General features: G+C 42.2%; 1 protein-coding gene across 1 annotated transcript in view; it reads left to right on the top strand.

Moving 5' to 3' along the window:
- The window catches only part of eftud2 (elongation factor Tu GTP binding domain containing 2), a 95,622-nt gene that overhangs the window by 26,825 nt on the left and 53,706 nt on the right, over positions 1-15,091 (top strand). Inside the window, exon 2 of the mRNA XM_060848904.1 lies at positions 12,717-13,296. The gene's annotated coding sequence lies outside the window, so the exon portion shown is untranslated. The remainder of the gene's footprint in view (positions 1-12,716; positions 13,297-15,091) is intronic.

The raw sequence follows: 15,091 nt of genomic DNA, 5'->3' as shown, positions 1-15,091 counted from the left end.
TGAGACAAGCCTGTTTATTTATTTTTCTTTCTTATTTGTCTTAATCTAGTCAAAAAGCCTGATATGGTTTCCCTGTTCCTTGAATTGCCACGTAAAAACCGATAGCGTCTCAAAGTTTGGCTCTTAATACCAAAAAAGCTGCTGGTCCACAAGCTGTCAGGAAAATTACTCATTGCTTTTCATCTGCCCCAACATCATTTGCCCAGAAAAACATAATGGAGTCTTTCCACATACTGAGCCCAGTCTTTGATGGCAGGATCAAATGATTCAAGCTTCTCAGATAACAGCATGATGCCAGAATTGCTTACCCCAACTCAAAAATGACTGTTGTAAGTGAATTTCTTCAGTAGCATGCTTTTTTCTCATTGCAACTGCAATAACTCCACGGAGACCAGTATCCCGTCACCATGTCACCCTTTGTTTACACATGACAAGTCCTTGATGCTGATCCCAGCTCCCTCAGAGCTGACTCTTGGAATGAACAGAGCCTCTGACATTTCTGTTTTTTCTTTTACTTAACAGGATATCTGACCCTTCTGTTTTTTTTAATTTACTCCCACACTACTGCCTAACTGCGGTAGTGCTTATTTATTCCCCAGCACCCATGTTGTGTGTGTGCAGGTGAGACAGTCCTGTTTACTTTTTTTGCCCTTGACTCTAGTCCTGCTCCCTCAGAGCCAGCTCTCAGAGTGAACAGAATGTCTGAAATGCCATTTTTATCTTTTCTGACCTTCCTGTTTTTCTTTTTTTTTCCTTTTTTAAAATTTTTTTCTTTCTTTTCCCCCCATACTACTGCCTAACTGCAGCAGTGCTTATTTTTTCCCCAGCACCCATGTTGTGTGTGTGCAGGTGAGACCGTTCTGTTTTTTTTTGTTTTCACTCCAGACCTCTCGTGATTGTGAATAGTTCAAATCAGATCTCCTCTGAGCATTTTTATTTCCATGAACAGTCGGAGCTGCTCCAATATATCTTGAGAACTGAAATTCCCTCAGAAATAACGCCAGAGGCCAGTATCCTGTCACCAAGCCAATCTTTATTTACATATGGAGAGTCCTTGACACTGATCCAGCTCCCTCAGAGCTAGCTCTGAGTGAACAGAACCTCTGACCCCCTGTCTTTTTTTTTGACACTCCTGTTCTTTTTTTTTTAATAATTTTTTCCCCCCACACTACCGCCTAACTGCGGTAGTACTTATTTTTTCCCCAGCACCCATGTTGTGTGTGTGCAGGTGATACAGTCCTGTTTATTTTTTTTTCCCTGTTTTTTCTTCTGTTTATTTATTTATATATTTTTTCTTTGTCTTTTCCTTTTCTTTTACCCCCATACTACCACCTAACTGCGGTAGTGCTTATTTTTTGTCCCAGCACCCATGTTGTGTGTGTGCAGGTGTTAGACACCACTGAATGATACAAGGTGCACAAATCTTTATTCAGTTACAGTCCTGTTTATATATATCAGCCAGAGTTCTCTGAACCAGATTAACAGCCTCATTCAGGGAACTTGTATTCTGTGAGGTCCACCTGGCTGATCTCTCCACCTCCCTCCCCCTCTGAGTCTGATGATATAGGCCAATTCTTTTTATTTTGTAGCTCCTCCTGGGCTGGTTTAACACGAGGTCAAGTTCCTCCAGCTCTGTCTCGGATACATGCAAATAGCTCACTTCTTGTGTCCAGAGCATCACACAAGAAATTCATTCTCTCCTTCAGTGGTATAAGCATAGAGGTGGCAACGTCCACTTGAAATTCCAAAATATCTTCAACGCTTTTGAAGAGAGAGAACTCAGATTCTAAACAGTCAGGGAGGCAGTCAGGGAATCAGGTGTGTTTTGCTCCCACACCATTTGTGAGGTTGCAGCTTTCATATGGTCAATTGTTTGTTCAGGACCATCATACCACCTCAAACCTCAGACGTCAGTGGGCCTGACTTCACGTCGGCTGTACCTCTCATCCATGCAGGGCCATTTCCATGGTTCCTACATCAAAGGTTGACAAGCAAACTGTCTCTCGCTTAGCAGAATTTTGTGTCCAGCCTTGGCGTTCCTGATGCTGTTTCACCCATCCACTCCCAAGTCTGGGAAGATCAGATTTAACCTGCTGCTGAATCTTCTTCCATTTCGCAACACTGCTGGAGCTATACCTGTGCTTGCATAAGGGGTTATCCTATAATCAAATAGGATTCAGGACAGTTTGGTATCTAGTGAAGCTGTAGGCTTAGGGTGTAGGTTTGCTCGCTGAGCTGTAGGTTTGATATCCAGACGTTTCATTACCTGGCTAGGTAACATCATCAGTGGCGACCTCCAAGTGAAGCGAAGCTTTTGTCTCCTGCTTTCTATTTATATCTTTCTCCTGGATGGAGTTCCTGGGGTTTGTGGTGATGTAGGGTCTTAAAAGATGTGGCTGCTGAAATAATAAATGTATGAGTTTTAATTTTCCAAACTCTTTTATTCAAGAAAGGCAGGAGACAGAGAGCAGGAAACCACAGATCAGTTAGCTTAACATCTATAACAGGTAAACTGCTGGAATATTTTATTGAAGAAGATACTGCAGGGCATCTAGAAAGCCACACTACAGTCAGGCATAGTAGACAGGGAAATCACTAATTGGATTTTTTGAGAATGCAACAGATATTGAGGATAAAGGGTGACCTACAAATGTGCTATACTCCCTCACTGACAGACTGGGACTGGGTCTCAACCTTGAGTCAAACTGATCCCAGCATTGTGCTATGTGCCCAGTGTGCAACATTCACTGGCTCACCCTTTCTAAGTCAGTCCTTGCACAACAATAAATCAGGGGTGTACAACTGAGTATTTAAGAGAATGGTGCACCTGTGGATGACACTAGAGAAACTTTGATACAGTCTCCCAACACAATCAGTTTTTGGGATCCCTACCTAGACGGAACACATGCATACAAAAAAAAATTGCGACTGTAATAAGCATCAAGGGCTGCTGGTACTGCTTGAAAAGATGTTGATGTTTCATTAATATCTTGATAGATAAGGATTTCTTCAGCAATGACGTCCACTGCACATAAGAAAGTACGGGATTTGGGGGGGACATGTCTGCTTCAAATGGAGAGCTGAGGTGACCAGTAGAACTATGTCCTCCGTATTTCCCAATCATGTGCTCATATCAAACGTTCATCTACATCAAAGGATTTCTGAACCTTCTGACTTCTGGCTGGCACAGACAGGCTGCCACTTCTGCATATGCCTCATTTTACCTCACTAGGGGTAAGACTTTGAGTATTTCACCTCACTTTGAAGAAGCCATCAAGCCACTACTTTCGGGAAATCTGAGAATTTTCATGTTCAATCTTTCCTTATTGTTCTTCATATTCTTCTGAGAAAACAGCACCACCTCCCTAACACCAATATCACTGTTACCATGCTTAATGGGCATTGATACATGTACAGGCCAGACTTCCCTTTTAAGCTATGTTTATAATATACATCACAGTAAGGCAATGGAACAACAGACTCTGAACTGCAAAGGTTACATCTCTCACTAAAACACTAACACATGTCTATTGAGATCACAGTAGTATACAAAGTAGGAACAGGAGTAGGCCATTTGGCTTCTCGAGTCTGCTCCAACATTCAAAAACATCATGGCTGATCTGATTACTCCACATTTCTGCCTATCTGTAATAATAACTTTTCACCACTTATTTACTTATCAAGTTGCTTGAAGTTCTTCTAAACACCACTGGGTACAAGCCTGGCCTGCCCAATTCCTCTTAAGACATTCCCTTCTAGGTATTAGTCCAGTAAATATGCTCTGAACTACTTCCAATACACTTGCATCCTTTCTTAAACAAGGTAACCAATACGATGGACAGTACTCCAGAAGTTGTCTTACCAATGCTCTATATAGCTGAAGCATAACCTACTTTTGTTTTCAATTTCCTTGCAATAAACAGTAACTTTTTGTTCACTTTCCTAATTACTTGCTGCAGCTAAATACTAATGTTTTGCAATTCATTCACGAGCACACCCAGATCATTCTGCTTCTTATAGCTCTGCAATCTTGCACCATTTATATGCTTTCTTATTCTTCCTGACAAAATGGATAATTTCTTTGCCCACCCACATAACTCCTCTATTCCCTTTTGTAGCCTGATATCCTCTTGACAATTTATTTTCCTATCTTAGTTTCTGATGACACATTAATAACCATACCTTCATCTCTTCATCAACATCATTTCTATAAATTGTAAAATTTTCATCACTGCTTGCCTCTGTGTAATCATTAAAACCAATCACTACAGCAGGGATATGGGCAGAAGGTGTGTGCAAATGCCACAAACTCCAATTTCCTCTCCAAGTGAAATATTAACCTGACTTGGATGTATGCTGCTATTCTTATGGTATTACTGATTCAAAATACTGTAATTCTTGAAGCAGTACTGAGGGAGTACCTTCACTACATGAACTAACCAGCTGAAGAAACAGTTTATCATATTTCTCACAGAAAGCTAAAGATCAATGTCAATATTAATTTTGCCAATGGTGTGCAATGATCACTAGTTCAAAATTGAAGCATGTAGATCAGCAAGAATGGGAGTAGAGTCACAGCATGGAAACAGACCCTTTTGTCCAACCAGTCCACGCCGACCATAATCCCAAATTAAAGTAGTCCCATCTACCTGCACTTGGCCCACATCCCTCCAAATCTTTCTTATTCATATACTTATCCGAATGTCTTTCAAACATGTAACTATACCCGCATCCACCATTTCCTCTAGAAGTTCACTCCACACATGAACCACTCTGTGTAAAAGTCTTGCTCCTTGTGTCTTTTTAAAATCTTTCTTCTCTCGCCTTAAAAATATGCCTCCAAGTCTTGAAATCCTCCATCATAGCGAAAAGAACCTGCCATTCAGCTTATCTATATTAGTCATAATTTTAACAGCCTCTATAAGGTCACCCCTCATCCTCCTGCGTCCCAGCCTATCCAGCAACTCCCTATAACTCACACCATCTATTCCTGACAAATTGTGGTAAATCCTTTCTGAACTCCCTCCAGCTTAATAATATCATTTCTATAACAGAACCGGACACAGTACTCCACAAGAAGCTTCACCAACAGCTTCACCAACCTCAACATGACTTCACAACTCATACTCAAAGGTCAGAGCAATGAAGGCAAGTGTTTTAAATGCTTTCTTAACCACTCGGTCTACACGTGATGCAAACTTCATAGAATTATGTATCCGGACCCCTAGGTCTCTCTGTTACACAACATTACCCAAGGCCCTGCTTTTAATGGTGTAAGTCCTGCCATTGTTCACTTTACCAAAATGTAATACATTGCATTTATCCAAATTAAACTCCATCTGCCACTCCTCAGCCCACTGACCTAATTGATGAAGATCTCTTTGTAATCTTAGATAATCTTCTTCTCTGTCCATGACACAACCAATTTTGGTGTCATCTGCAAACTAACTAACCATGCTTTTTATATTCTCATCTTAATCATTTATATAAATGACAAACAAAAGAGGATCCAGAACCGATCCCTGTATAGCTATGATGGTAGCAGGTCTCCAGTCTGAGAAACAACTCTCCATCATCACTCTCTGTCTCCTGCTATCTCACCCTGAATCCCATGTGATCTAACTTTACTAATTAGTCAGCCATGCAGAACCTTGTCAAAGGTTTTACTAACATCCAAATAAACAACATCTACTGCTCTGCCCTCATCAAGTTTTTTGGTTACTTCCATAAAAACTCAGTCAAGTATGTGAGACATGATTTCCCTTACACAAAACCATGCTGACTATCCCTAATCATTCCTTGCCTCTCCAAATGAAAATAAATCCCTATCTTTCAGAATCATCTCCAAAAAGGTACCCACCACCGAAGTCAGACTCACAGGTCTCTAATTCCCACCTCTTCTTACATCCCTTTTTAAACAAAGACACAACATTACTGTAATGAAATGAGCAAGTAGAACTAAATACCAAAGCAGTAAGGTGTTTGAGGAGTAATGAAGGATGTTAAGCAATCTAGAGAACCTAAACAAGACTGGTGGTGTCAAACATTTGGGCGGCACGGTGGCACAGTGGTTAGCACTGCTGCCTCACAGCGCCTGAGACCCGGGTTCAATTCCCGACTGAGGCGACTGACTGTGTGGAGTTTGCACGTTCTCCCCGAGTCTGCGTGGGTTTCCTCCCACAGTCCAAAGATGTGCGGGCCAGGTGAATTGGCCATGCTAAATTGCCCGTAGTGTTAGGTAAGGGGTAAATGTAGGGGTATGGGTGGGTTGCGCTTCGGCGGGTTGGTGTGGACTTGTTGGGCCAAAGGGCCTGTTTCCACACTGTAAGTAATCTAATCTAAAAAAAAAATGTATGTGAATATTTTAGTGACAAATGGGCCAAGATAGGATTGAAAGTAAGTGATATATTGAACAGTCTTGTGTATTGTTCATGATGGAGTATGCAGAGTGAGCTCAGAACCTTATTTGTGAGCATTCCGGTTCAGTTTAAGATAGTAGCTAGTTGAGGGAGCTAATGGTGGAGGTTCTTGTTTCTAAACATTTGACAGAAGGAAGTTACAATACATCCAAGCAAGTAATAAAGGTTGCTTGCTCTTGCACTATTTGATCTTGTCAGCGGTTTTATCAGATGATACCAACAATAATCACAGTATGAACAAAAATTAATTAAGAAAACATAAGTATAAGCACAAATCAACAGATGCATCTTTTAGATTAGATTAGATTACTTACAGTGTGGAAACAGGCCCTTCGGCCCAACAAGCCCACACCGACCCGCCGAAGCGCAACCCACCCATACCCCTACATATACCCCTTACCTAACACTACGGGCAATTTAGCATGGCCAATTCACCTGACCCGCACATCTTTGGACTGTGGGAGGAAACCGGAGCACCCGGAGGAAACCCACGCAGACACGGGGAGAATGTGCAAACTCCACACAGTCAGTCGCCTGAGGCGGGAATTGAACCCAGGTCCCTGGCGCTGTGAGGCAGCAGTGCTAACCACTGTGCCACCGTGCCACCTTGTACCTCTTTTCTGTACCTCTAGTCAGCAGTTACTGAGTAACCAGGAAATCAAGCATCTGAAAGGTCATTTCCGAATTTACCAGACTATTAAGTGGATGGAAAAGTTAAAAGAAGAATGCTAGCAATCTGAATTGACAACTGACATAAACACTCATAAAAGACAAGTTTAGCATTATGTCAAGAAATATTTAGTCAGAGAAAAAGTGCTCTATATATGATTTGTAAGATAAGTAATGGATGTAAAATCCCTGTCATGTTTTAAAAAATAATTAGATGCTGCAAAGGATTTCCTTGAACTTACAGCACTGAAACAGGCCATTCCAACAACTGATCTGTGCCAGCCTTTATAATCTATTTGGGCTTCATTTGACTCTATCATTATAGAGTCATAGAGATGTACAGCATAGAAACAGACCCTTTGGTACAACTCATCCATGCTAAGCAGATATCCTAATCTAATCTAGTCCCATTTGCCAGCACTTAGGCCATATCCCCTCCAAACTCTTCCTATTCATATACCTATCCAGATGCCTTTTAAATGTTGTAATTGTACCAGCCTCCACCACATTCTCTGGCAGCTCATTTTATATCTTTCCCTTCTCATCCTAAACCTATGCCCTCTTGTTCTGGATTCCCCCACCCCAGGGAAAAGATGTTGCCTATTTATCCTCTCCATGCCCCTCATGATTTTATAAACCTCTATAAGGTCACCCTTCAGCCTCTGACGTTCCAGGGAAAACAGCCCCAGCCTATTCAACCTCTCCCTATGGCTCAAATCCTGTAACCCTGGCAACATCCTTGTAAACCTTTTCTGAACCCTTCTCTGACTGGTCTTTGGGTAAAGGAGGAAGTTGCTTTTTCTCATCTCCAACCACCTTTTGATCTGTGGAATCTTGCAGAGTGCAAATGGAAGTAGATGTCCTGTTATCATGTAGATGTACCATGCAGGAAACACACAGAAGAGAACTGGGGATAATCCTGACCTTATCCATTATTAGAACTTTGCAATTTTCCTTCTAAATTAAAAATGCCTTGTAATGGAGGCTCCTTCCATTTGGAAAGCACATAAAGCAAATTACATAGGTTTCCATGAAATGAAATGAGAATCAGTGGTGATCTGTTTGCTTTATGATTTATTTTGTAACACAGAGCTTGTGAGTGTTTCTTTAACTTTTGTTGCTCTGTACTTTGGGGTAAGCTTTTTTCCCTTTTCTACAAATATATTTGGATTTAAGTTGTTTGATAAGTGATAAGATTAACATAATGATGACTAGCCTTTATACGTCACTAACTGAGAACAAGGATGATCTTGAGCATGTAAATTTAATCAAACTTACATATGGGAAGATTTTATTACATCCTCTCACATTGTCAGTCAGCAAAAGCATATGATAGAACATGTTTCAAAATGTTATAAAAAGCTCCATTGTAACAACCAGGACCAAAGTCACATGATTTTCCACGATTACAAAGATGAGAATGCGTCAAAGACAAAATATTTCTCAACAAAAAAAAAATAAATAGAGCTGTGTTTATTTATTACAATGCACCATTTAGGAACACATCCATTATTAACAATTTTCAATGAGTAGAACCATCTGTGAATTTCTCTTGATCTATAATGCCTCAAATGAATCAATTTGATATCTTGACAAACCTAAAAATCAGTAATTGTTTTTTGTTCCATCGAAGTAGGGCTCTTACGTAATAAACCCATAACTAATGTAAATGTCTGATGGTTCCTGAGCTGCATACAAATGTGGTGCACATGAAAAGTTATGGGTTCAAGGGCAGATGAGACATACTGAAGCTCTTGAGGGCAACCCTGTTCTTGAAATTAAATAACTAGAGAAGAGTTTGTGATCACAGAGAAGTGGTTGTAGTACAGTGATAACGTTACTGGACTATTGATCCAGAACCTCAAACTGATGATCTGGGGACATGGGTTGGAATCCCACCGTGGCAGATATTGGAATTCATTAAAAATCTGGAGTGAAAAACAAACCATGTAACTACTGCTGATTGCCGTAACAGCTGAGCAGGCCGACACCGATATACTGCAGGGAAGAATATTAACCAATCTGGCTTACATGTGAGTCCAGACCCACGCCTATGTGGTTGACTCTTAAATGCCCTCTGTAATGGCCATGAAGCCATTCATTTTAAAGTCACGTAGGCACAGGAAATGAATGCTGGCCTTATCAGTGATGCCCACATCCCATAAGTGAAAACAAAATCAAGTAAATTTTGTGTGATAGCAAAAGAAATAAACCAGACTCATCTTACATCCAGGGAGAAAGTGAGGACTGCAGATGCTGGAGTACCAGAGTTGAAAAATGTGGTGCTGGAAAAACACAGCAGGCCAGGCAGCATCCGAGGAGCAGGAGAATCGACGTTTCGGGCATAAGCCCTTCTTCAGGATTCCTGAAGAATGGCTTATGCCCGAAACGTCGATTCTCCTGCTCCTCGGATGCTGCCTGGCCTGCTATGTTTTCCCAGCTGAAAATGTGTTGCTGGAAAGACGCAGCAGGTCAGGCAGTATCCAAGGAGCAGGAGAATCGACGTTTCGGGCATGAGCCCTTCTTCAGGAATGAGGAAGTTGTGCCAAGCAGGCTAAGATAAAAGGTAGGGAGGAGTGACTTGGGGGAGGGGCATTGGAAACGTGATAGGTGGAAGGAGGTAAAAGTGAGGGTGATAGGCTGGAGTGGGGTGGGGGCGGAGAGGTCAGAAAGAAGATTGCAGGTTAGGAAGATGGTGCTGAGTTCGAGGGTTGGGACTGAGACAAGGTCGGGGGAGGGGAAATGAGGAAACTGGGGAAGTCGGAGTTCATCCCTTGTGGTTGAAGGGTTCCTAGGCGGATGATGAGGCTCTTCCTCCAGCCGTCGTGTTGCTATGGTTTGACGTGATCGACAATGCTCTCCACCGCATCTCCTCCACTTCCCGCTCCTTCGCCCTTGAGCACCGCCCCTCCAATCACCACCAGGACAGAACCCCACAGGACCTCACCTACCACCCCACCAACCCTCATATACATTGTATCATCTGTTGTCATTTCCGCCACCTCCAAACGGACCCCATCACCAGGGATATATTTCCCTCCCCTCCCCTATCAGCGTTCCGAAAAGACCACTTCCTCCGTGACTCCCTCGTCAGGTCCACACCCCCCACCAACCCAACCTCCACTCCTGGCACCTTCCCCTGCAACCGAAAGAAAGGCAAAAATTGCGCCCACACCCCCCCCCCCGCCCTTATTTCCCGCCAAGGCCCCAAGGGATCCTTCTATATCTGCCACAAATTCACCTGTACCTCCACACACATCATTTACTGCATCCGCTGCACCCAATGTGTCCTCCTCTATATTGGGGAGACAGGCCGCCTACTTGCGAAACGTTTCAGAGAACACCTCTGGGACATCCGGACCAACCAACCCAACCACCCCGTGGCTCAACACTTCAACTCCCCCTCCCACTCCACCAAGGACATGCAGGTCCTTGGACTCCTCCATCACCAAACCATAGCAATTACGACGGCTGGAGGAAGAGCACCTCATCTTCCACCTGGGAACCCTCCAACCACAAGGGATGAACTCAGATTTCTCCAGTTTCCTCATTTCCCTCCCCCCACCTTGTCTCAATCCCAACCCTCGAACTCAGCACCACCTTCCTAATCTGCAATCTTTTTCCTGACCTCTCTGCCCCCACTCCGGTATATCACTCTCACCTTAACCTCCTTCCACCTATCGCATTTCCAAAGCTCCTCCCCCAAGTCCCTCCTCCCTACCTTTTATCTCAGCCTGCTTGGCACACCTTCCTCATTCCTGAAGAAGGGCTCATGCCCGAAACGTCGATTCTCCTGCTCCTTGGATGCTGCCTGACCTGCTGCGCCTTTCCAACAACACATTTTCAGCTCTGATCTCCAGCATCTGCAGTCCTCACTTTCTCCTGTGTTTTTCCAGCACCACATTTTGATGATGCTTTATAGTGTAGTTGTGATGATGATGATGCTTTACAGTGCATTAGTGAAACATGCCCAGAGCACTACTACGATTCCAGTACTAGAACATAAGGATACTTAAAGCAAACATTCCTGATGAAAAGCTAATGCTCAAAACGTTGAATCTCTTCAGATACTGCCTGACCGGCACCACACTTTTTGACTACCCAAAACAAAGTCAACAAATGCAACATCCCTGGTATAGCGATGTGCTAATGTTTTTCTGGCCATAAAAAAGACACAGAGTCATACAGTCATAGAGATGTACAGCACAGAAACAGACCCTTCAGTTCAACTTGTCCATGCCAACCAGATATCTGAATCTAATCTAGTCCCATTTGCCAGCACATGGTCCATATCCTTCTAAACCTTTCCTATCATATACCTATCCAGATGCCTTTTAAATGTTGTAATTGTACCAGTCTCTAACACTTTCTCTGACAGCTCATTCCTTACATGCACTATCCTTTGCATGAAAAAGTTGCCCCTTAGGTGCCTTTTCAATCTTTCCCTTCTCACCCTAAATCTATGGCCTCTAGTTCTGGACTCCTCCAACCCAGAGAAAAGACCTTATCTATTTACCCTATCCCTGCCCTCATGATTGTATAAACCTCTATAATGCCACCCCTTAGCCTTTGATACTCCAGGGAAAACAGCCCCAGTCTATTCAGCCTCTCCTTATAGCTCAAACTCTCCAATCCTGGCAACATCCTTGTAAATCTTTTCTGATCCCTTTCAAGTTTCACAACATCATTCCTAAAGAGGGAGATCAGAATTGCACACAATATTCCAAAAGTGGCCTAACTGATGTCCTGTAAATCCACAACATGACCTTCTAACTCCTATGCTGAATGCCCTGACCAATAAAGGAAAGCATACTGAATTCCTCTTCACTATCCCACCTACCTGAGAATTATGAATCTTCACTCCAAGGTCTCTTTGTTCAGTAATACTCCCATAGACCTTACCATTAAGTGCAGAAGTCCTGCCCTTTTCAAAATGCAGCACCTCACATTTATCTAAACTAAACTCCATCTGCCACTGTTCGGTCCATTGGCCAATCTGATCAAGATCCCATTGTAATCTGAGATAACCTTCTTTGCTGTCCAATACACCTCCAATTTTGGGGTCATCTGCAAACTTACTAACTATACCTCCTATGTTCACATGCAAATCATTTATATAAATGGCAGAACGCAGTGGACCCAGCACCAATCCTTGTGGCACACCGCTGGTCACAGGCCACCACTCTGAAAAACAACCCTCCACCAAGACCCTCTGTATTCTACCTTCGAGCCAGTTCTGTATCCAAATGGCTAGCTTTTCTAGTATTCCATATAATCTAACCTTGCTAACCAGTCTACCATGAGGAACCTTGCCAAACGCCTTACTGAAGTGCCATATAGATCATTTCCACTGCTCCGCCCTCATCAATCCTCTTTGTTACTTCTTCAAAAAACTCAATAAAGTTAGTGAGACATGATTTCCCATGCACAAAGCTATACTGACTCTCCCTCATCAGTCCTTGCCTTCCCAAATACATGCAGATCCTGTTCCTCAGGATTCTTTCAGGATTTCACAGAGATTAATAGGAATAGGAATTAGCCCCTGAAGCCTATTCCACAAGTGAACTGCAAAATTGTTAAGGCTCTTGATTACAACAAAGCTGAATATATTTCATTCTCTCTTGCCAGATTAAACAGATGGAACTGCTTCATAAGGATTTTCTGCTTCTGAATGACGCACATTCTGTATGCAACCTGTTCTGTTTGTAGAACATGTCAACTCTGAGGAAAAGGAATTCAACTCCCTCAACATCCAGCTGGAAATCAATGCATCATACAGTTCAATACTGGATCTTCTGGCACCAGACATAATGCCTTCATTCTGTGGCAGTTCACCATGCCATCTGCATTTCAGCCATCACTCTAAATCAAAGCAACTGGGCAACCAGGGCTACCCTTCGATGACCATGGCTCAAGGCTCTGGAACACAATCCTCTCAAATGGGCAGCATGCACATAATGAAAGTCAAGAATGAGAATTATCTTTGAATGTTATTTCCGGATGTGCCTGGCCAGTTTGACAAAAATCACAGTTTGAAATATATGAAAAGTATCACTGAGCATTTCATTACAAACAAGATAATCGACAGGAAGAACAATTTGGCAGAGGATTGCCAGTTGACCTCAAAATGAATATAGAAAATGACTAGCTGCTTTTGTGGAAGATTGTTATACCTATTTCAGAAGAAAGAAACTGCAATGGACTACAAGTTTGTCTTTTGTTTGAATTTATCTTGTGATGAGCTCTTCAGTATTGATTTTTGAGATATCTTACTGCAATGAGGATATTCTCAATGTACAATTGATTTAATCTTTGGATCCTGTAATTTATAAGATCTGCTTTATGTTACATATTGCAATAATTTTGAATATTTATAAGTATTTTAACATGCAGCATCTTAAAAATATTTAACTGGATGGTAACTAGTGTATCTTATCCAACAATCTCCTTATCTTTTCCAACAATCTCCTTATCTTTTCCAACAATCTCCTTATCTTTTCCAAATGGTTGTGACAGAAAGTGATCCACGTGTGTACATTCCTGTGCTTGGCCTGACTTTGAAAAGAGGTAGGAGAAAGTGAAGACTACAGATGCTTTAGATCAGAGTCAAAAAGTGTGGTGCTGGAAAAGCACAGCCGGTCAGGTAGCATCCGAGAAGCAGGAGGGTTGACATTTCGAGCATAAGCTTTTCATCAGGAATGACCTGATCAGCTGTGTTTTTCCATCGCCATACTTTTTGACTTTGGGAAGAGGAATTTTGGCAGAGCCTGAAAACAAAAAAAATCATGGAAATCACAACAGGTCAGGCAGCAAACGTGGAGCGACAGAAAGCTAACGTTTTGAGTCTAACAAATGCTTCATCAGAGCTAATGTCAAATGTGGAGGGGGCAGCATTTATGCAACACTGCGGAGGTTGAATGCTGGAGGAGAAGGGGTTCTGATAGTGCAGATTAAGCAGTTGGAATGTGAGAATCATCTCTGATCACTGAACCGCACTATCAGCACCTGTTCTCCCCCAGCAGTCCACCCCCACATTACTGCACAGATGCTGCCCCCTCCACATTTTAGATAAGCTCAAATGAAAAGTCATTTAGACACAAAACATTAGCTTTCTCGTACCCAATGTTTGCTGCCTGACCCACTGTGATTTCCAGCAATTTTCTTTTGTTTTCAGACACTACCAAAGTACCTCTTTCCAAAGTCAGGCCAAGCACAAGAATGTACACACATGGATCACTTTCTGTTATGATCATTTGGAAAAGATAACTAAAAGAAATTGTTGGATAAGATATACAAGTTGCCATACAGTCAGCTTCACATCAGCTTTGATGAACAGTTATCTAGGTTCAAAAGATTAGCTTGGTCCATCTTCACCAATGCTGCCTGCTCCATTGTGATTTCCAGCACTTTTTTTTGTTTTCAGTATACATTTCAGCATCTGCAGTAATTTTCTCCTATTATGGCAGAGTCTCTCGACCTGAAAGGCTAGGACAAGATTCAACAGTTTCTGTCAATGCTCATCCTGATCATCTCTGTAATGCTCGACTCCGAGTTGTACTGGATGTTCTAAGGGACACAAACTGAGACAAAAATCACTGGAGTACCATCACTTAGTGAATGACTATCTTTGATCTGTTTGAAACTTTATTGGTCTAAGTCGATGTCAATGAGTAAGTGTCATAGATTGGCACTTACCAAGGTCTATGATTGTGCACTTTGTGGCTTGAACTAAAGGTTGGTGCAGCCACAACTACTGAGTTGGGTGATTGACACACCTGGTCCATTAATGTCCTTTAGGGAACAAAGTCTGCTGTTCCTACCTGGTCTGGTCTACATATGACTCCAGAGTCGTAGTAAAATAGTTGAGTGTCAACAACACTCTGAATGGTTTTGCAAGTCACTCAGTTTCAAGGGCAATTACGCATGACCAATAAATGGGACTTTGTGGCAAAGCCCGTACCAGTGAAAGAATAGAGGAAAAAAAGTCCTGCAATTTATGGAAT

The sequence above is a fragment of the Hemiscyllium ocellatum genome, chromosome 32 (assembly GCF_020745735.1).
Source record: "Hemiscyllium ocellatum isolate sHemOce1 chromosome 32, sHemOce1.pat.X.cur, whole genome shotgun sequence".
NCBI classification, from domain to species: domain Eukaryota; kingdom Metazoa; phylum Chordata; class Chondrichthyes; order Orectolobiformes; family Hemiscylliidae; genus Hemiscyllium; species Hemiscyllium ocellatum.
This window is presented reverse-complemented; position numbering and strand designations above follow the sequence as displayed.